The following is a 21,710-nucleotide window of genomic DNA, read 5'->3' as shown; positions in this document are numbered from 1 at the left end:
ATCCAAGGTAAACTCAGGAGAAAATGATAGCAAATGAATGCTAATTGAATTGAACAATGCACATTTGTAGAGCCCTCCAAAAGGTTTATAAGGATAGTCTTCTTGTTTAAGATTATCTTTCAATATTTCATATTTATCTTGTGTTTACTGATTTCTGTTTATGTTGATTGCCTCATTAAAATGCAAACTCCTTCAGAGTAGGAGCTGTTTTTAATCAACCATTCAAAAAGTCTTACAAATTACCTTCTATGTATTAGGGACCATGCTAAGTAATAAGAATACAAAGAAAATCAAAAAGACAGGAAACTCATGTTAGAATGGAGGAAATAGCTTGGAAACAATTATGTAAAAACAAGATAATAGATAAAGAATGGGTAAATAAATAAAAGATCTACATATAGAGATGGATGGATGGAAATATATATATATATATATATATATATACACACACACACACACACAAGTACACACAGAGGGAAAGAAGGTAGGAACATTAAGTAGAATAAAAAAATAGAACTCTTGCAAAAATTGGGATTTTAGCTGAAACTTTAAGAACCTAAGGAAGTTAGAAGTTAGAAGAAGATGAAGATGAGGAAGGAAAGATTTCCAGGTCTGAGGTTGATGAAAACAGACAGAGCGAAGAGATATAGGCTCTTGTGGTAGGAACAACAAAGAGTACAGTATCATTAAATGGCAGAATGTGTGGAGTGAGTAAGGTGTAGGACATCTGGAAAGATGTGGCAGGTAATGAAGAACTTTGAATTTCCAATAGAAAATTTTATATTTGAACTTTAAAGTGACAGAGAACCACTGGAGTTTACTGAATATGGGGAAGGGTGAACCATGTAAACCTGTGTTTTAGTAAGATCAGTTTGCAAACAAGTGGAGGATGAAATAGAGAAGGGAAGGATTTATTGCAGGGAAACCATGTAGCAGGCTATTGTGAAAGTCTAGGTAAGAGGAGATGATGACCTGTGCCAGGCAATAGGCATTTCATTAGAGAGAAGGTGCACCTACATAAAATGTTATGAAGACAAAACCCACAAAATTGGCCCCAATTAGGTTTTGGGAGGGATGGAGTGTAAATGAGAGAGAGAGAGAGAGAGAGAGAGAGAGAGAGAGAGAGAGAGAGAGAGAGTGAGTTGGGAGTAGAGATTGACATCTAAGTTTCAAGCCTGAAAGATGGGAAGAATGGTGGTAATGAGAAAATTGGGATGAGAAGAGGGTTTTAGAAAAAATAAAGATTATAAAATTAGTTTGGGATCTCAAGCTTAAGTTGACAAGGGCTTTCAGTTCAAGTAGTTGAATAGGCAGTTGGTATTGGGAATGTTGAGTTTAGGAGAGAGGGTAGGTCTGAGAATAATTTGGAAAGAGATGACCAAAATAAACAGGAGTTGATGAAATCATCAAATGAAGAAAGAGAAGTGAAGAGGACTCAAGACAGATCCCTGATGAACACCCACATCAACTTGTGTTAAAACACATGCAACTAGCAATCAGAATTTCCCCCCCCTCCTCTTTCTCTAAATACTGTCATAGTTTCCTTAGAAAGTGAAAGAAGGCCCTAGTTCCTTTTTTTATAGGAAACACAATCTCATTTTCATGAGTGGAGATCGTTCAGATGCTTTTTCAACTTACAAATTTCTCATTTGACATTTGATTTCAAACACATATACATGCATTCATATATATTGTCCTATATGCATACTGGCATGTTAATTTATTATATATTAACTTATATATTGCTTTCTTCCTTCTTTTCTTCTTTCTTTTTCTTTCTTTCTTTTTCTTTCTTTCTTTCTTCCTTTTTCTTTTCTTTTCTTTTCTTTATCTTCTTCTTTTTTCTTTCTTTCACCCTTCCTTCCTTCTTTCTCTTCTACACTGTTACTTTCCCCAATGCACACATGCACATTAAGGTTTTCTTTTGTCTTGCTCTAATAATTTTGCCTCTTGGAATCTTTGGTTTTCTTTAAGATATAGATCAGTCACCAGGTTCTACATGGAGCATTTCCTGGTCTTTTATCAATAAAGCATGTGTAATCTATATCAGATTACTTGATATTTTAGGACAAGGGGAGAAATGGTAGGAGGAGAGAGAACTTTACAAAAATAAATTTTGAAATATATCTTTACCTATAATTGGTAAGGTGCCATTGATAAGGTGCCTCTCCCAAATCTGCTATATACAATATACACATTCATGAACACACATATACTAAATTATATAATATACAAATAGAATATACACAGGCCTGCATGAATGTAATAATATATGTAGCACTTGACCAGAGAGATTAACAAGATATATTTATATATGCCTTAATATATATATATATATATATGTATATATGTATGTATGTATGCATATTTGTATACATGTGAGTACAGGTTTTTTTTCACTTTTGTCATTGCATTCCCAGTATTTAGCATTTTCTTTGGCACATGAGAAATGCTTGATTGATTGATTGATCGATTGATTGAATAAGCAATCATTACTCACAAAGAACTCCAGAGTGATTTATAGGTCCTGCCCCATGGAATTCTCTCAGACCTACACAAGTCCTGTCTTAGTTTTCTCTTTCCTGTTGTTTGAAAAGGAAGAAGTGACAGTCATGGCACTTCTCTCTTTTTACTTTCTGCCAATCTTCTGGCATGTTACATTAGTAAACAGTTCATCAGTTTCTCAGGTAAGGAAGGCTCATTGCTACTCAGAGATGTTCAATGACATCGTCTCAGTGAAAAAGAAAAGGAATAAAAAATGCTCTTAAATCTTCCTCCCCTGCCCAATTTCATAGTGATTTATTCTTTTCTCCAGTTATTATTACCATTCATCACAAAGTATGCCCTCTGGGTCAGAAAATTCATTTTCCTTAGGTAGATTAATAGGAAAGGGATTAGGGAAAAGGGACGACTATTTTTACATTCAATTTGATTGGGGATACAATATTGATATATGATACATTAAATATTTATATCAAAATTTATATTAATAATTAATTATAATATACTATACTGTATAATTTATATGTCAATTATAGTAATAATCAATAAGCTTGTTGTATTCTATATTAAAATTCTCATAAAGAATGAAGCAGATGAGGAGCCTAAGGAGCCTCATTCAAGGGATCAGGGCTAAGAAAGACAGCTTTATGTCCCTAGAACTCTCTCACCCCCAAATCTATCTTTTCATTCTGGAAACATGAACCTTGAAAGTCATCTGTAAAATGAGGGAATTGTACTAGATGATTGCTGAGGACCATTTCTTCCGCTAAATCCTATGACAATATGATTTGAGGTATCCAATGTTTTCCATTTTTTGAAAGTCAAAGGATTTGACTAACAGTTGTTTAAAATCACACCAATGAGTTTTTTCAGCGTGGGTACAAGACATCCAGGTCAAGTAACTGAACCCCTATGGCTTCCTTGGCATATGATGGTCTATAGGTCACAGAGTTGAACATGACTGCAAAACAAGACCATAGTTTCTAATTCCCCAATAAATAGTTTTGTTCTCTCCATCATATTCGGAAAATAATTCTTCTTAGTAGAGAGAATAGAAGAAAAATAAAAAGTTGAGGAATTTGGCTTTCTTTCCATTATCTGTCTTATTCTCATTAACACAAAGTGGGCGGGGGGGGGGTGGGACTCTTCCTTCCTTGATTCGCTTGCTTCCTCACAAAAAACCTTAACCACATGCAGGGCTTTAATCTTCCTCAAAGTATTTGCTTAATTTTTTTCCAATTAGGTAAAGATACTTTTCAACATTTATTTTTGTAAAGTTATCTCTCCTCCTACCATTTTTCCACATTCCTAAAATAGTAATTTGATATAGATTATACATGAAATATCATGTTACACACATTTTCATATTGTCATTCTGTGAAAGAAGAATCAAAAAAAGGGGAAAACCTCAAAAACCCCACAAAAATCAAATTTTAAAAAAGTTAAAATTGTTTGTTCTGATGTGCTTCATATTCTTTTCCAGACTTCTTATTCTTTTTCTGGATGTGATCACAATTCTTTTAAAGTTGTCTTTAGTAGCTGTATTGCTAAGAAGAACTAACTCTTTCATAACTGATCATCATGCAATGCTGCTCTTGCTGTACTAAATATTCTCCTGATTCTGCTCACTTTACTCAACACCAGTTCATGCAGGTTTTTCTGCAATCCATCTACTCAAGATTTCTTACAGAATAAAAGTGTTCTCTCATAGCCCTATATTACAACTTGTTTAGCCATACCTCATTCAATGGGCAACCTCTCAATTTCCAATTCTTTGCCACTACAAAAAAGAACTGCTATAAATATTTTTGTATACGTAAGTTCTTTCCCTCTTTTTTATGATCTCTTTTCAGAATACAAACCTAATAATGGTATTGCTTGATCAATGCATATGCACAGTTTAGACAGAGCTCCAAAAGGCTCTTCCAGAGTGACTAGATCAGTTCACAAGTGCACCAACAGTGTATTAATGTCCCAGTTTTCCCACATCCTCTCCAACATTTATCATTTTTTTTGATCATGCTAATCAATCTGATAGATATGTTATAGCATCTCAGAGATATTTTAATTTGCATTTCTCTAAATATTAGTGCTTTAAATTATTTTTTCATATATTTCTAAATAGCTTTAATCTCTTCATCTAAAAACTGATCTACTGATCATTTATCAATTGGGTATTTTCCTATTATTCTTACAGGACCTTGTCATTCTTTTGTATGTATTTCTAGTTACTTGCTTGTCTATGCATCTCTTGTATGTTTAATTTTAAAATCTGAGTTCCATGGTGATCTCTCTATTCACTCATGAATTAAACATCTCCTCTTTTTTCTTTCCAAAATCAGTTTTGGTTACAAAACTAATATGTCATTCTTGGGAGTCCATCATTCCTTTTGACCTTTCCTTTTAAATGCTTTCTGGTCTTGTATTTTTCCTTTCCTCTCACCTTGACACATTGAATGTTGCTTTCCTAATGATTTATATATATATATATATATATATATATATATATATATATATATATATATATATATAATTTTTTTCAATGCTGGGTATGATATTACTTATTTATTATCACAAATCAAGAGCACAAATCAAGCTTCCCCCAAGGTTTTTTCATTACTACTTCACTATTTCCCCTTCATTAGTCAGAACTAGAGGCAACAATATGGGAATTTATTTTGCTTAACCATACATATTTATTACAAGATTTTTATTTTTCTTCATTTTTTTTTGCCAGTTCTGGGTCAAGGGGTTAAAAGAAGAGAGAATAAATACTTTATAATTCAGAATAAAAATTAAAAAAATAAACTCAGGGTCAAACTGGTCATAATCTCTTCTTGCTGTTCCCTTTGTCTTTCAGACAAAGAAATTATCAGCTAGGTAAATCAAGAATTTACCAGTTGCTCTGCTTTTCACAGAAAGAGTTCCAGCAGATATCTGATTTGTAAAAAGTTTTCCATTACAACTCCAACCTGCTTTCATGCTGTCTTTGCAATCTGTAATGAGGAAGTCATTTTCCAATTCCATCAGCTGACCTGGTGATGCTTAATATACTTCCACTATAATAATATCTTAGGTTAATCTTCCTCCTAGGAGTCACAACAAAATGTTTTGTCCCTCACTCATCAGAATTTCCAAACAGGTGACTATTTTGATGGACAATGCTACATCATTGATCTTTATATCAAATCTGTTCTTTCAAAGTATGGCATACACTTCCACTATGATACACCAGTCATGAATCACTTCCTATTTAGACTTAGCAATATCTATGGGTAGTGTTTACCTCTCATGTTAGGTTCTCAAGTTCCTGGCACAGACTTCATGCCATCAGGTATAATCTCTGCCTCTCTTCCTCATTTTTTTCCTGCAGATTTCTCTTTCAGCTCCTTAAAAACCTGTGTCAAGATTGCTACCTCCTCTAGAATATTTGACTTGGCTATTGTAACTGGACCTTCATGGTTTTTTTTTTCTCATGTCCTCTTCTCCTATTGAATTGATTCTTTCATTCCTTGTGTATCATTTCTAGCCAAGAATATACTCTTCTTTTGTAATATCTTTATACCATATTCTTAACATGATAGTCATTTCCTTTATCCTCTGCTCCCATTTTTTAGGTCTTCACTATCCTATCTTAATGGTGATGAAAATATCAGCAGTAGGGGTGGCTATGTGGCGCAGTGAATAGAGCACCAGCCCTGGAGTCAGGAGTATCAGAGTTCAAATCCAACCTCAGACATTTAATAATTACCTAGCTGTGTGGCCTTGGTCAAGCCACTTAACCTCATTTGCCTTGCAAAAAACCTACAAAAATACTATATAAAATATCAGCTGTGCCTCCAGATCATTTGATTATCTGCTTCAGGCTTCACAGCCCTGGAGATGCTTTCTAGTTCCTTTTTAGGAGAGTACAGTATCCCATATATAACTCCAAATGCTCAAAGGTTCTTTGATCTTTCTCCTTAGCATCACTTTCTTCTGCCTTTTGTTCATATTTCTTATCATCCTTCTAGAAAACAGAGAAGTCAAATCTCTGCTCTATCCCTGAATAATTTCTATGGTCATTGTTATTTTAAAAGCAGTAGTAGTTAAATATTCTTTGGAGTTGGTACCCACCAATGCAAGGGGAGTCAGGAAAATGGCCATAGGGAAGTTGCTATCTAGTCTTGCAATTCAATCAACACTTCTGATGGTAAGCCATTTTCCTCCTCACAAACTCAGTTCTTGAAATCAGCTTATCTATTTGGGGAATACTTCCCAATTCAGGACCATCAGTATCAACTCAGAGTTACGCAGTTAATTATATGGCAAAACTCTATAATTATCAATCCCTGCTCACTTGAATCTCTAGCCTTTTAGGTCAAAATCTCTTCATAACAATCAATCCTGACTAAAAGGGCAAGTTTTAAGGTCAATGACCAATTGATCTTGGATCAACTTCGTTCAGTACAATTAAGGAAAAGGTTATGGTTATGAGTGCAGCCAAAATTGAAGAGTATCTGGAAGAAATATATCTGAGATTCCTAACCAACACACACACAGACATAAACATATCTATACAGATATGCATATGTACATAAAACACACAATACCAAGTCCTTATCAAGTAACCCAAAGTGTGTGTGTGTGTGTGTGTGTGTGTGTGTGTGTGTGTGTGTGTGTGTGTGTATGTGCGAGTGTGTGGACAGAGTGAGTTATTCTTACACAGGTCAGTATAGGAAAGCTCGCAGAAAGACCTGTCCACACTGTGGGTTGGGTCTGTGAAGGACTGAATGAATTATTATGGTATTTCTTACTATGTGCAAAACACTTTGCTAAACTCTGAGGACACAGAAATAGAAGTTCATACTCTAATGGAAGAGAAACATATATGAAAGGTTTCAATTGCAAATCAGTCCTTAGTGTATAGAAGCAAAGCAAATGTTAATGCCATTTCCAAGGATAAACTTATCTGTTTTTCATGTTCAAGCTTTGTCATTCTTTTCTAACAATTTTGATACAAAGACCTTTCCTGGGTCTTCAGTAGCTATGGTTATGGTATCTGCAGAAACAGGATACATCTCAAAGGGGATGGCTTTGAATAATGGATAGCACTATTTCTAAGGCTTCTGGTTCTCAGCTGTCTACATCAAGGTCTGAAGAGAGATGATGATAAATGTAGTGGTAGTGATTTAATTTGCCTGACCCATATTGCCTCCAGTCTGTTCCTCTTCCTATTTCTTCCTGCTTTTTTTCTAGGCTGGCTTGCTTGCACAAGGTGTACTAAATGATGTTGCCTGGGATAATGACCATGAAGGCTAGGCTGGAAACAGGACCCAGAGTCTGTTGGGTGCTGAGCATTAGTGGTAAGATCAGCAACTGTGATTGACAGTGATGAGGATCCCTTCTCTACAAAGATTTCTCTCATCAGAAACTATTGGAGCTGGCTTGGGTAGTTTGGAAGACACTGCTATTCCAAGACTCTTTGGTTCAAATATGGGAGGTTGTCAAGATGGAGGTGGTTGTTTGACTTCCTTGGCACAAGTTGTCTCCTTTTTCTCCCTTGGGACACTTTGTTGCTTTGGTTATGATTGCTTGTCTTCCCTGTTGTTGACTTATATAAATTAGAAGAATTATTGATATATAGCAATACCATAAAGAAAACAACTTTGAAAGACGTAGGAACACTGATCAATACAATGATTAATCATGTTATCTAATGATTCATAATGAAGCATGTTCCTTACCTCCTGATAAAAAGGTGATGAACTCAGAGTATAAATAGAGATATATTTTTGGACATGGTCAGTGTGGAAATTTGTTGTAATAAGAATTTGCTATTTTGTTCTCGCCTTCCAAATAGTGGAAGTGGGTAGAAGGGGAAGAGGAGGGAGAGGTTATTGAGAGATTTTTATTTGAAAAACTTTAATCTGGGAGTAATGATCAACATTAATGGCCTTGCTCATGGCATCAGTGCAACAATCAGGGGTATCTGGCATCCAGAGAAAGAATTGTGGAGTTTGAACAAAGTCCAACGACTATTACTTTTAATTTTTAAAAAAAATGTTATCTTAGTATGTAATTTTTCTATCTCTTATACTATATTTTTTTTCTTAAGGATATGATTTCACTCATCACATTCAACTTAGATTGATGTATACTATGGAAACAATGTAAAGACTAAAAGACTGCCTTCTGTGGGGAGTGGGTAGAGGGAAGTGAGATTAGGGGGAAAATTATAAAAGTCAAAAATAAATAAATTAAAAAAATTTAAAGATAAAAACTAAGACCCTGGAAAAAAGAAACTCATATTTGTGGCCCTAGAGTCAGGAGTATCTGAGTTCAAATCAGGCCTCAGACAATAATTACCTAGCTGTGTAGCCTTGAGCAAACATTATTTATGGTTTGGGTTATTATAAAACAATGTTTTTTGTGCTTTAGTGTTTTGGAGAGCAGTTTTCATATGAAAATGGCAATCAAAAAATTAATCAAAAAAAGAAAGAAAAACTTGAGTTTATGGGTATACATGCCCTACTCTTAAACTAAGGGAAAGAGGGGCAGCTAGGTGCCACAGGAGATAGAGCACCAAGCCTGGAGTCAGGACGACCTGCGTTCAAATGTGGCCTCAGACATTGAATAATTGCCTAACTGTGTGACCTTAGGTGAGTCACTTAACCCACTGACTTAAAAAATAAAATTTTAAAAAATGTGAAAGAAATGAGATCATTAAGGACCAGAAAATTTAAATTATAGAATTTTTACAAATCATTTTGTTTCACTATACATACATATAAAAGAGGTCTTGTTTTCTTGTTTTCTCAATGGGAGAGAAGTTGAGAAGAAGGTAAGGTGGATTTTCATTTAAAAATAAAATTTAGGGGTAGCTAGGTGGAGCAGCACAGCCAGGGTTACCACAGGAGTGAAGGAGCTCCAGTCTTCAGGGAACTGCCTGCCCATGGGGTGCCTGGATCCAAAGGGAGTGCCAGCCTGTGGAATTAGAAGCAGTTACCAGGGGGAAGCTAGGTAGTGCAATGGATAGAGCACAGGCCCTAGAGTCAGGAGTATCTGAGTTCAAATCAGGCCTCAGACAATAATTACTTAGCTGTGTAGCCTTAAGCAAGCCATTTAACATCATTGCCTTAAAAAAAAATAAATAAATAAAGAAGAAGCGGTTATCAGACCTGCCTACCCAGGGAACACCAAGCACAACTCCAAGGAAGGTAAGGGGGTGTGGGGGAGACTGTTGAGGTCTCTCCTCTGTCCCTGGGGCAGGACTCTTGTGCTTTTTCCATATTCAGATCCAGGTTGCAGTTTGGGGCCTCCCCATTGCCTTAGAGAAGGGAAGCCTCCTCTTAGTTCCAGGGTGGAGGGCGAGTGCTTGTCGTCATCCACAGACCAAAGTATAGGCCAGGAGAATATTCAGAGACTCCATAAGCCACTGAATTAACTGATGCCCTTGTGGGGGTATCAGGAAGCACCCCAAAACCAAGGCACAGACTGTGGAAATGAGTAAACAGAAAGAAACAAACCTGACCATAGACAATTACTTTGGTCCCAAGGAGGATCAAAGCACACACTCAGAAGATGACAAAGTCCAAGCTTCTGCATCTAAAGCCTCCAAGAAAAATAGGGCTTAGGCCTATTTGAAAATCAAGTAATGGTGGTAGAGGAAAAAATGGGAAAAGAAATGAGAGCAATAAAGGAAAATCATGAAAACCAAGTCAGCAGGCTTGGTGAAGGAGATACAAAAAAATACCAAAAAATAAAACAAAACAAAACATGTGTAATACCAGTTTCAGTGGGTCAAATGGAAAAAAAATTAGTCCAAAAAATTAATGAAGAATTGGTTAGATGGAAAAGGAGATAAGAAAGCTCTCTGAAGAAAACAACAATTTCAAATGTGGAATGGAGGTAAAGGAAATTGATGACTTTGCAAGGAATCAAGAAAATAAAACAATATAAAAAGAATGAAAAACTAGAAGAAAATGTAAAATATCTCATTAGAAAAAAAAAATTGACCTGGAAAACAGATCCAGAAGAGACAATTTAAAAATTATTAGGCTACTTGAAAATCATGACCAGGAAAAAGAGACTTGACTTCATTTTTAAAGAATTTCTACAGGCCAAATTGCCCTGATATCATAGAAGCAGAGGGTGGCCTACCTGGGACCACAGAGCTGGGTGGTTGCTGTGTGTCTGGGGTAGAATGTGGGTTTGGGGCCTGCTAGGCCCCAAGGCTGGTGCTCTGTCTGCTGTGCAACTCTGCTGCCCCACAGCACACTTTTGAAGAGGGAAAAAATAAAAGGAGAGAGAAAATAGAATAAATGGGAATGGGAGAGAATAGATGGAGGGAATTACAATCAGCAACAGCAACTGTGAGAAAAAATATGGTAGTAGTTTCTCTGATGGACTTATGATAAAGAATGCACTCTACCCCTGAGACAGAGCTGATGGTATCTGAACACAGAAGTATATTTTCCCCTCTTTCTTTCACTTTATTTCTCTTGAGGATTTTTTTTTATTTTTGTGCAGGGCAGGGGGATTATGTTTACTCTTACAACAAGACTATTTTAGCAATATGTAAAATCAATAAAAATGTCAATTAAAAAATCGTTCCTGAAAGGAAAGGTTCACAGAGTAGGGGAGGTGGGGATTACATGTATGGTATGTATGTATGTATGTGTGTTTGTGTATACATATATATGCAAAGTAAAATAGAAACAAGACAAGAACAAAAAAATTTTTTAAATAAAATAAAAATAAAATTTAATTTAAAAGGAAAGAAGGAAGAATGGAAGGAAGAAAAGAGGGTTCTCATTTGTGGTCATGTAAATATCCACCTCCCTGAAATGAGAAAGTACTTTTTAAAAGTAAAGAATTCTTGAATTTTTTAAAAATAAAGTTTTTATTGTTTTTTAGTTTTTTATTTAATATTTATTCTCATTTTGTATAAATAATTTTTTACATTAATAAAATATTCTTGTTTAAGAGTAAATGAAATACTCCCTCCCCGCATAAATATAGACTTGCTTGAGCGATAAAGGGGAGAGAAAAAATTAAAATTAAAAAATAATAGTAATAATTGTAGGTATGGCCAGGTGGCGCAATGGATGGAGCACCAGCCCTGGAGCCACAAGCACCCAAGCTCACATCCGGCCCCATATACCCAACAATCACCCAGGCGTGTGGCATGCAAGCCACCCGAACCCCACTGCTCTTCAAAAACCAAAAAAGAAAAAAGAAAAAAAAGACCCAAAATAATATAAAATAAAATAGTAATAATAGTAGGGTTGGCTGGGTGGCGGATAGAGCATTGGCCCTTGATCCAGGAGCACCTGGGTCCAAATCCAGCCTCAGACACCCAACGATCACCCTGCTATGCAGCCCCAGGCAGGCCACCCAGCCCCATTTGCCCTGCACCCCCCCCAAAACAATAATAATAATGAAAAATGTGCTTGAGTCTTTGTTCCAACACCAACAACTCTGTCCTGGGTGGATCACATTCTTTATGATAAATCCATGACAAAAGTTACTTCCATATTTTTCCACTGTTGCCATTGCTGATCGCAACTCCCTCCTTTCGTATTTCCCCACTACCATGTATTATATTTTCTCTCTCCTTGGGATTTAATCTTGGGATTTAAGTTTGAAGAAATCTCTAACCCACAGAACCTTTTCTGAAATCAAAGGTAGTTTTGGAAGAAAATGTCAACTGTGTTGTGCAAAAAAAAAACAATGACTTGTAATAATCCAAAACTGTCCTTTTTCAAGGGAAGAATTTCCTTAAAGTGAATGCTGGAAAGGAGATGCAAGTATCAGTTTGCCCACTATATGTTTGAGCAATATGGAGAGTTGTAATTACTGGGAAGTGGATGCTGTATATGCAAATAGAATAGCTCTCTCCAGCTGGCACCATTTTTATTTATTGATTCTCTCCAATTCAATGCATCAAGGGCATAAAGGGCAGTTGTAAACTACTGTAGATTGAAGTTCTCATGTTGTATGATTGCTGTATGTTCACTCTGAGTCTGAGAAATTGAAGGCTTTCCTCTATTCACAGCTTCCACTGGGATTCCTTTCCTACTTCTCTCTTTGTAAGAACTGCATATTTCCCTGACTTGTGAAACCATTTAGCCAGCCTGAGACCATCATCTGTACCTTGAGTGTATGTAACTTTTGAGAATGGTTCCTCTGATAGTGGAGCTAATAGTTTTCTTAGATCTTTGGGAAAGAGGCAAGAAGCCAGGGACAAATCAATGTTGAGGCAGGGAGGGAATCTTGATTTGGACTTCATGAGCCTCAGTCTGGGATTGCAGACAAAAATAAGTAAAATGTGTTTCTGAGGATCCCCATCTGTTATGCAGTACCACCCAGGTATGGACCTGGGAAAGTGAACAGTTTCCTTATCCCTTCTAAGCCAAATATTTAGAATAAAGTACTGGCAACATCACACTAAAGAAAAGTGGGTCAATCCAATATGTGTAAAAGAAAGAGTAAAGTTTGAAAGGTACAACTTTTCCCCCATTAAAATATTGTATAAATAAATAGTTGAACTTATTGTTTTATGACACTGGGAAATTTATTATTTTTAGAGCATTGTTAAAATCCTGTTGTTTTAGAATAAAGAGGCTTTAAATGTGACCACAGGAAAGACCAAGGGAATTTCTTTTCAAAAGAGCAAAGGAAAGAGAACTATGGTAAAGAAAGTATGGCAAAGTATGGCTTTAGATTCAGAGGATCTTAGTTCAAATACTGCCTCTCTACGTGAATATTTTTGTCTCTATTTTCAACTTATAAAACAAGGAAGGGAATAGATAAAATGGATTATAAGATGCCTTCCAATTTAAGTTCTCTGACTGTATGGAAGTGATAGGAAGCATTTTAAAAGAATATATTATATTGTATATACTAATATATAGTATGATGTCATATTATGTATGCAATTATCAATATGCAAAGGTAATTTGGAGGAAGACATTACCCACATCTAGAGAAAGAACTGATTTGAAATATATATATATATATATATATAGATAATATATATTATATATATAATATATGTGTCTAAATATAATTTACATATATATTTTTGTCTAATGTAATCATCTCTATGTGGGGTAGGAAGGGAAGAAAAAAGGGAAAAATTAAAATTTACATTACAATTTTATTACATTTGTAAATAAGTTGTACTTAATAGATTTCAGTTCCATGAGCAATTATCTTTTTACATTATATTTTGTTATGGAAATTCCACACATCAAAAATAAAATAAATTTTTCAAAATAAAGTCGAACAATTTCTTCAGTAAAATAAAAGATTTTAAAAATCCGAGCAAACATTCCCAGCATCACAATTATTTAATATAGTCCATTGATAGAGATTTTCTATGAAAAAACATATAATTTATAACAAGAAAGGAATTTAGAAGGAGATAGGGTAGAAGTCAAGGTAATGCAGAGAAAAGAGTGCTATATTTAGAATCAAAGAGAGTCAAATCTCAATTATATCACGTGATTTTTCCCATGTGATTTTTATCTTTCAAGCTGCCAGTTTCCTCAGCTGTTAAATGAGATTAGATTATACTATGATTTATAGCTCTTATTCTAAAAAGATAAAGGTCAAAGATCAAAAGGCAGGACAAAACTACAGGTTAAAAAAGTTTAACAAAAATTGAAGTTGATAGACTCAAAGGAAATTGGTTCTTGAAGAAAAACACCTCTGCTGACTGTGGCATGGAGAAAAAGAACACAGCAAAGGTGTTACCTAGAATATCTGGTATAACAAAATGACTATGTAGAACATATAAAGTTCAAATGAAGAAAAGAAGGCATTTGCTAAAGAGAAACAGAGAGAGGACTCCGTGACATCCAAGCTGTGAATGAGCTTTCATAGGAGCCTTTTAGATTCAGTTAACCAAGATCAAAGTTTTAAGAGTGGGGTAGTTATAGCTGGAGAGAGTTTATGGGGCATAAAAGAACAAGGGTAAAAAAGACCAAAAGAAAATCACATTCCTAGGGATAAAGACTGTCTGCAAGGAAAAAAAAATGGAAGTGTATAAGTATGTAAGAGGAGAAAACTCAGATAGAAAGATAAAATACAATATAAAAAAGATAAGTGAAGAGAAAACAATGAACAATTCTGAGCATTAAGACAACAAAACAATTGATATTGTTTGTGAAGCCATCCTGGCTTTGGTAAGGGGGGTTACAGAGACAATGAATATTTATGACATGCAAATACATTTTTATAATAAAACAAAGATAAAATGGGAATGAATTTGAAATATTTTGAATAGTTTTATTAAAAAAGTAAAAGGCACATTATTATACAGTCATAAGAAGGCATTTCCCTTAGTTTGGTTTGCAACTATTTGTACTGTGCTTTATCAAAATTAGAATGTATCTTTAAATTTAACTAAGCAGAAGTATTTTGAAGCTGTTATTATTATAAAAAACAATCATTAGTGCACACATTGTAATTAGCTGGCCAATTTTTACTGTAGAAAAATCTTGCTCAGAGACATTATTTTATGCTTGGCAAGTCCCTGTAGATTCCTGACTGAAACACAAATCATTAGTTTACCAGAGTAGAGGCAAATATAAGGTCATTAAATAGATTAAGATATTTTTTAAGATGCTGAGTCTTCTTCCAAAATAATATCTAAGTTTCTCAACATTAAGGTTATAATATAACACAAATACTTAAACATTGTTTCTCAGTCACGTTAAGACATTTATTGTTTGCTTCGGAAAAGATATAATTAGTCATGGAGGGTTTGACAAATTTTATACTTGAATTTATCTTAAAGAAATAAATTCTGCAATATGATTTGTGTTATATGACTCGGTATAATTTGTGGTACTTTATTTTTCATAAAACCCTCAGATGGGTTCATTAGACCAAAATAGTAAATAAAGATGTCTTAATTTGAACTGCCCTTTTAATGGCAATGTAAATGTATAAAAGACAGCAATAGTATTTGCTGAGTATATGCTATACTATATATGATTATAAGACACAGCTAGCTTGTAATTTTAAAATACAGAGTTCAGCCTAGTTTAAAAAAAACTGAGGGTGGAAGGGAGAGGGGAAAGAAGGGAATCTTCAGTTAAATTATTTTAATATCAGTAGAGTCAAGTATTGTAGAAGACCTTATCTAAGATCATCCCTTGATAAGCAAAGATGTTGAATTTAGAAAAAAATATTGGCTAAAGTAGTTATTAGAAGACTAATCAGTCATTACATGTTTCTTATAGATTTTCTGATCTCCATTTTCTGATATGCACAATTAATGTTGCCTCTCTCTTAAATTATCTTGTATTTATTTTGTGTATACTTCAATGTGTTATATAAGGCAAGGTCCTTAAGGACCTTCTTTTTTCCCTTCCTTCCTAGGGCTTCATTTAGAAGAGAGATCAGTTCTGAATTTACTTGACCTTGTTTATAGTTCCAGAAGCACAAATGATTTTCTCTCCCAAATATTATTGCAACAACTCTATACTGTCCAGAAGGAAGTGGATGTAATAGAAGTAGTATTGTGTTTGAGGATACAAAAATCCATTTCACTCTGTTCAGTGTTACAAAGTGCACCTGTATATATTGAAATCAATATGGGATAGTGGTTAACTCAGAGGTTAACTCTCTGAAAAGGTGAAAGAAAGGAGCCAATGGTGGATGGAGGCAGGAACTTCTGCAAGCTCTCCCCCAGAGAGAATGACTCTAACCAGAGTGGCAGAACCCACAAAAAGACTGAGTGACACAATTTCCCAAACCCAGTCAACTAGGAAGATCCCCAAGAAGGGGTTGTTACACTGGAGTGAGCAAGGGCACACAGAGCAGCCTGGGCCATGCCAGAAGGAACCATCTCCGGTCAAGCAGGAATACCCTGAGATGCCCCTGGAACCTGGAAGCACCTGGCCCCTGGGCAGTGGGGATGAATTCCACCAAGCTCAGGGACTGCCAAAGGACAATTGGAAAACTCACCAGAGTTAGAGGGCAGCCCAGTCCAGTGCAGGCCTTAGCACAGGTCCAGCCTCAGGGGCCCAGGAGCAGGTCTTAGGCAGCCACCCTGCAGCAGCTTCCAGAGAGTTCAGCCCAAGGAAGATAAGAGGTCGAGGGAAATTGCAGAGGTCTCTTTGTTGTCCCTGAAGCAGGACTCTGTGACTTTGCCCATACTCAGATTCTGGTACTCCAGTCTTAGGAAAAGGAGTTTTACTGCTATAGCAGATCAGGGACTCGCCTCATGATTCCAGGACAGAGGGAAGTGCTTGTGGTCATCCACAAACCAGAGCACAGACTAGCAAAGCATTCAGAGCCTCTCATAGGACCTTGGAGGAATTGAGGTTTCTGGAGGGAGTCTCTGAAAACAGCTGCAAAATCCCTCAAAAGCTTGGCACAGTGTACCTTCCTCACTGGAAACAGAGCCCCATCTTAGGCAAAATGAGCAAAGCAGAAGAAAAAAAAATACAGACATAAGCAATTACTTTTGTCCAATGAAGGATCAAAATACACACTCTGAAGATAACAAAATCAAAGCTTCTGTGTTGAAAATCTCCAAGAAAAATATGAATTTTTCTCAGGCTGTGAAAGAGGTAAAAAAAAAATTTGAAAAATCAAATAAAGGATTGGGGTGGCTAGGTGGCGCAGTGGATAGAGCACTAGCCTTGGAGTCAGGAGTACGTGAGTTCAGATCCAGCCTCAGACACTTGATAATTACCTAGCCGTGGGGCCTTGGGCAAGCCACTTAACCCAGTTGCCTTGCAAAAAAACAAAAAAAAAATCAATGGAGTGGAAGAGTGGGAAGGTGAGGGGGAGTGAGTGAGACTTTATTCTCATTGGAAGTGACTCAAAAAGGAAATAACACACACACACTCCAATAGGGTATAGAAATCTACCTTACCCAAGAAGAAAACAAGAGAGGAAAGGGATGGAAGAAAGGGTATAAGAGGAGGGAAGGGGGTTGTAGGTGATATAAGAGAGGGAAGATCTTGGGAGAGGATAATCAGAAAAAACCACACTTTTGAGGAGGGACAGGGTGACAGGGGAGAGAAAGAGAATAGAATAAATGGGATGGGGCAGTATAGGATGGAGGTGAAATACAGTCAGCAATATTAACTCTGTTAAAAACACTGAAGCAATTTCTCTGATGGACTTATGATAAAGAATACTATCCACCCCAAAGGAAAAGCTGATGGTATCTGAATACAGACTGAAGCACACTTGTTTTTTTTTTCTCCTCTCTTTATTTTTCTTGAGGTTTCTCTTTCTTTGTGTGTGTGGGGAATTATGTTTATTTTTACAACATGGCCATTGTAGTATAAAAAAAAAGTTCAATAGAGATTTACCAAAATGAAGTTATATATTTAAAAAATCCATAGCTCCTATATAATCTTTCCCCTCTTGATCTTTAAATATGGAAATGTTCACATTTGTTGATGTCTGTCAAGTTTATAATTAAAAGAGAAAAAAGCAAAAATGAAAGAAAATAATGAAAAACCAAGAGGTGGAAGAAATGCTCTTGGAAGCTGAGTGTCATCTTACACTGACGTCAAATCTGCAAGAGTATTGTGTCACTGGTGTGAGTGTGCCCCTTAATTGTGAATAAATATAACCCTGAAATACCTTCACAATTAACTTGATTAATTGCCATGGACCAGAAAAATTAGTCATCTGGTGGCCAGTCTTCTCATCAAGCCCAGCTTGGCATTTTCAACCTTAGGTAGAAGATCCTCAGATGATAGCTAGTTGATCACAAGGTACATCCTGAAGTTTTCCAGACAAATAGGTCTCTCTAGAACTTGCAATCTATTGGCAATGCAGACAACACTCCATGCCAAGATAAATCATCAGATCAGGACATACACTAGGCCATAAACTACAGCATCCTATCAAAGGCTACCAAAGAATCAAAATTCAATTCAAGATAGAAATAAAAAAAAACCTAATTAAAACACACTTACTTTATTCAGGGTTTGGGGCAAATGTGCCAGTTAAGCCACCAGAAGATTGTTGTAAAATGGAAAGATAACACAATGTGGAATAATTAATTTTGTTTTTGGTCAGTCATTTTCATTCATGTCCTAAACCTCATGACCCCATTTAGGATTTTCTTGGCAAAGATACTGAACTGGTTTGCCATTTCCTTTCCCAACTTATTTTCAGTTGAGGAAATTGAGATAAACAAAATTAAATGAGTTGTCCAGGATCACAAAGTTAACTGGTATCTAGCACTAGATTTGAATTCACAAAGATGAGTTTTCCCAACTCCAAACCCAGAACTTTATCCACTGTACCACCTAGCTACCTGGAATAAATAATGGAAAATAATAATTACAAAGATTTTTGAATAGAAGTATGCTGACTTCAATCAGCTACATATCATGAACACTCTCTCTTTTGTTGCAATGAAATAATACTTCCAAATATGTAATTGCTTTATATTCTCCTAGAAATAGAATTTAATGATATTTCCAGAGATCAAATATTTATGAAAATCGTAATGATTCCTAATTTCACAATGCATAAACATAACTAAAACAAAATAAAAACGTTCATATGGTACCCAGCTTTTTGCTATAAAAAGAAATAGTACATACATATTTATTCACATATAGATATATATACTATACTATACTATACTATACTATACTATACTATACTATACTATACTATACTATACTTATATACTATACTATTATATTATATTATATTATATTATATTATATTATATTATATTATATATACTACATATCTTTACCATTTACCATTCTTTTGGGATTTCATTTTTTAAGTGTCATTTCAGGAAATATTTCATAGAAAAGCTTGATCAGTATTGTTGACTACCTTTTAAGGTCTGACCTCTTTATGAATAGATACTCAAAATAGTTTATGGCAATTCTTTCTCCCTTCTAAAACTCCTTTTTCTGAGTTGCATAAGCACTTAACTGGCTGTACACCTGATTGTTATCTCTACCTGGCTCTTTTAACAGCCTCTCAAAATAAATATATTCTAAATAGCTTTTTGAATTGGATTTATACATACTCTCATCTAGCCTGGAGCCACACTGGTTTTCCCCTTCTTCCTGTCTTTCATTCTGAAGAAACTACTAAGAGATCAAAAAATTTTGCCATTAAGATGTCAACAATCAACAGCACTCTCTTATCACTCTTTCCCAAAATCTGATGTAATTGGGTAGGACACCAAAATCCAAAGTTTTATACTGCCTCATAGTTTCAATGGCCTGAAAAGTATATCATCTTCCACACCCATATCATCCACTTTTTCCATATGCAATATGTTCCTTATTTTAGCTACAGGATCTCTACCATATTCTGTTCCCTTAGAACCCAAGTGTAGCTGATTCACTCAAAATCCTTCCACATTCTGTCACAAACATACGCAAGACTCACACTTGCTATTTTCATGGCAACTTATTCCAATTATAACAACAATAAAGGAAGACAACATTTTTGAAAATATAAGGGATTTGCTGATCACTAACACAGTAAATAGAATTTTCAAAATTGCAGGCAAATGTCTGTTCTTGGTGTCTTTTTGCACAGATGAATTGACTTTCAGTTTGAATGACCCTAAGATATTTTGCCCTTGACCTATGTCTCTTTCTGAATTCTCAATTTCTGTCTATATCAACCCTATTCACTCAGACTTTGAAGTTTATAATCTTGAGTTTATCTTTGATTTTTTAAATTATTTCTTGACTTTCAAACACAATCAGTAACCAAATTCTGTTGTTTTTATTTCCCAGCATTTTTGTATCCATTATCTCTTCTTCTTACCTCTACGTTTACTAAAATAATATCTTCCTAGTAGAGTTTCCCATTTCTCCAATTTTCTAATTCTACATACTACTGTCATAGTTAAACAAAATCAGGAAATTGAAAATGGCATTTCTTCCATTCAACAGGGAAGAAAGACAGGCATTTGGACCTGAACTGTATGAATATAAAATAAATAATTAAATGAATGAATGAATGAATGAATTAGTAAGCATATGGTAGACACAGTAGTATTAAATTCTAGAGAATCAAAGATAAAAATAAGACAGTCTCTGCTCTCATGGAGTTTTCATGATAATGGTTGGTATTAATGCTGAAGAGTAGTGTTTTGGGGTATGAAGATTTTCTGAGGAGAGTGGAATGGATTACTATCCCCAGGAAGGGTGGAATGTGGTGTCTGTTAACATTCACTGAAGAAGGAGAAGTTACAGAAAGTAAGAAGCAAGGCAGCTGCCTGTCACATAGATGACCATGTGATATATTGTTATACTGTCTTCAGTTCCATGTTCAAGTGTCTGGACTTGAAGCATTTTTTCCTCCACTGATTAGTTAGCTAAATACAATTTCAAACCATTTTCAGATAATACTGAGGAATTTCATATCGCTTTGCAATGATTTGCTAAATCTTCAAATCAGTTCTTTCTTCCAGACTCTAGATAGGCAACTTCAATTACCTGTCAGTAATCTTAATTGCATACTATATCATTCATATATGTAACTCTCAACCAACAATATACTGTACTATACACCAACTATACATTACCATTCAAGAGAGAAATCTTGCTAAACACCTAAACCATATTCTCAGGACTTTGCAACATCTTCAACTTATCTATAAGCTTTTATTAAGTACCTCCACATGTCAGGTACTGTGATGAGTGCTAAGATTATAATGACAAAAATGAAAAAGTTCCTGACCTCCTGCATTTGATAAAAGGAAAATAACAGACACTCATATAGCTTTAGAAAAATACATGATGATTATAGTGGAAAGATATTAATAGGTGAGGTGATCAGAAAAGATCTCCTTTAAATGCATTAGGTTTGATTTAGGAGATTAGGTATTCCAAGGAGAGTAGAAGAGTGTGGAAACAACCAATGCAAGGTTTCTGAGGTGGGAAATGGAGTGCTATGAATGAAGATCCATGTGAAGGTGAATTTGACTGCAATGTTGGGCTGGTCAAGGGAAATTATATGGCTTGAATTATGGGGTAGGTCAAAGTTGTCAAAGGTTTAAGATACCAAAAATGATTTAACTCCAGAGGAATTAATAAGGAGCCAATAGTTTATTGAAAAGGGGGGAAAATCAAACTTCTAGGAAAATCATTCTGAAAAACATAAAGATGATTAATGGAGTTGAAGAAGGATTAAGGAAAGGACATTTTTATAAACAGTCTTAAGTGAGACTTGATGAGGATGTGAACAAGTATGGT

At 35.2% G+C, this 21,710-nt stretch overlaps 1 protein-coding gene across 1 annotated transcript in view; it reads right to left on the bottom strand.

Moving 5' to 3' along the window:
* The window catches only part of HS6ST3 (heparan sulfate 6-O-sulfotransferase 3), an 806,180-nt gene that overhangs the window by 146,270 nt on the left and 638,200 nt on the right, over positions 1-21,710 (bottom strand). The gene's annotated exons all lie outside the window — the stretch shown is intronic.

This window comes from Macrotis lagotis, chromosome 6, assembly GCF_037893015.1.
Source record: "Macrotis lagotis isolate mMagLag1 chromosome 6, bilby.v1.9.chrom.fasta, whole genome shotgun sequence".
NCBI lineage: Eukaryota > Metazoa > Chordata > Mammalia > Peramelemorphia > Peramelidae > Macrotis > Macrotis lagotis.
Note: the sequence above shows the minus strand (reverse complement) of the source record. Positions and strands in the feature narration are given on the sequence as shown.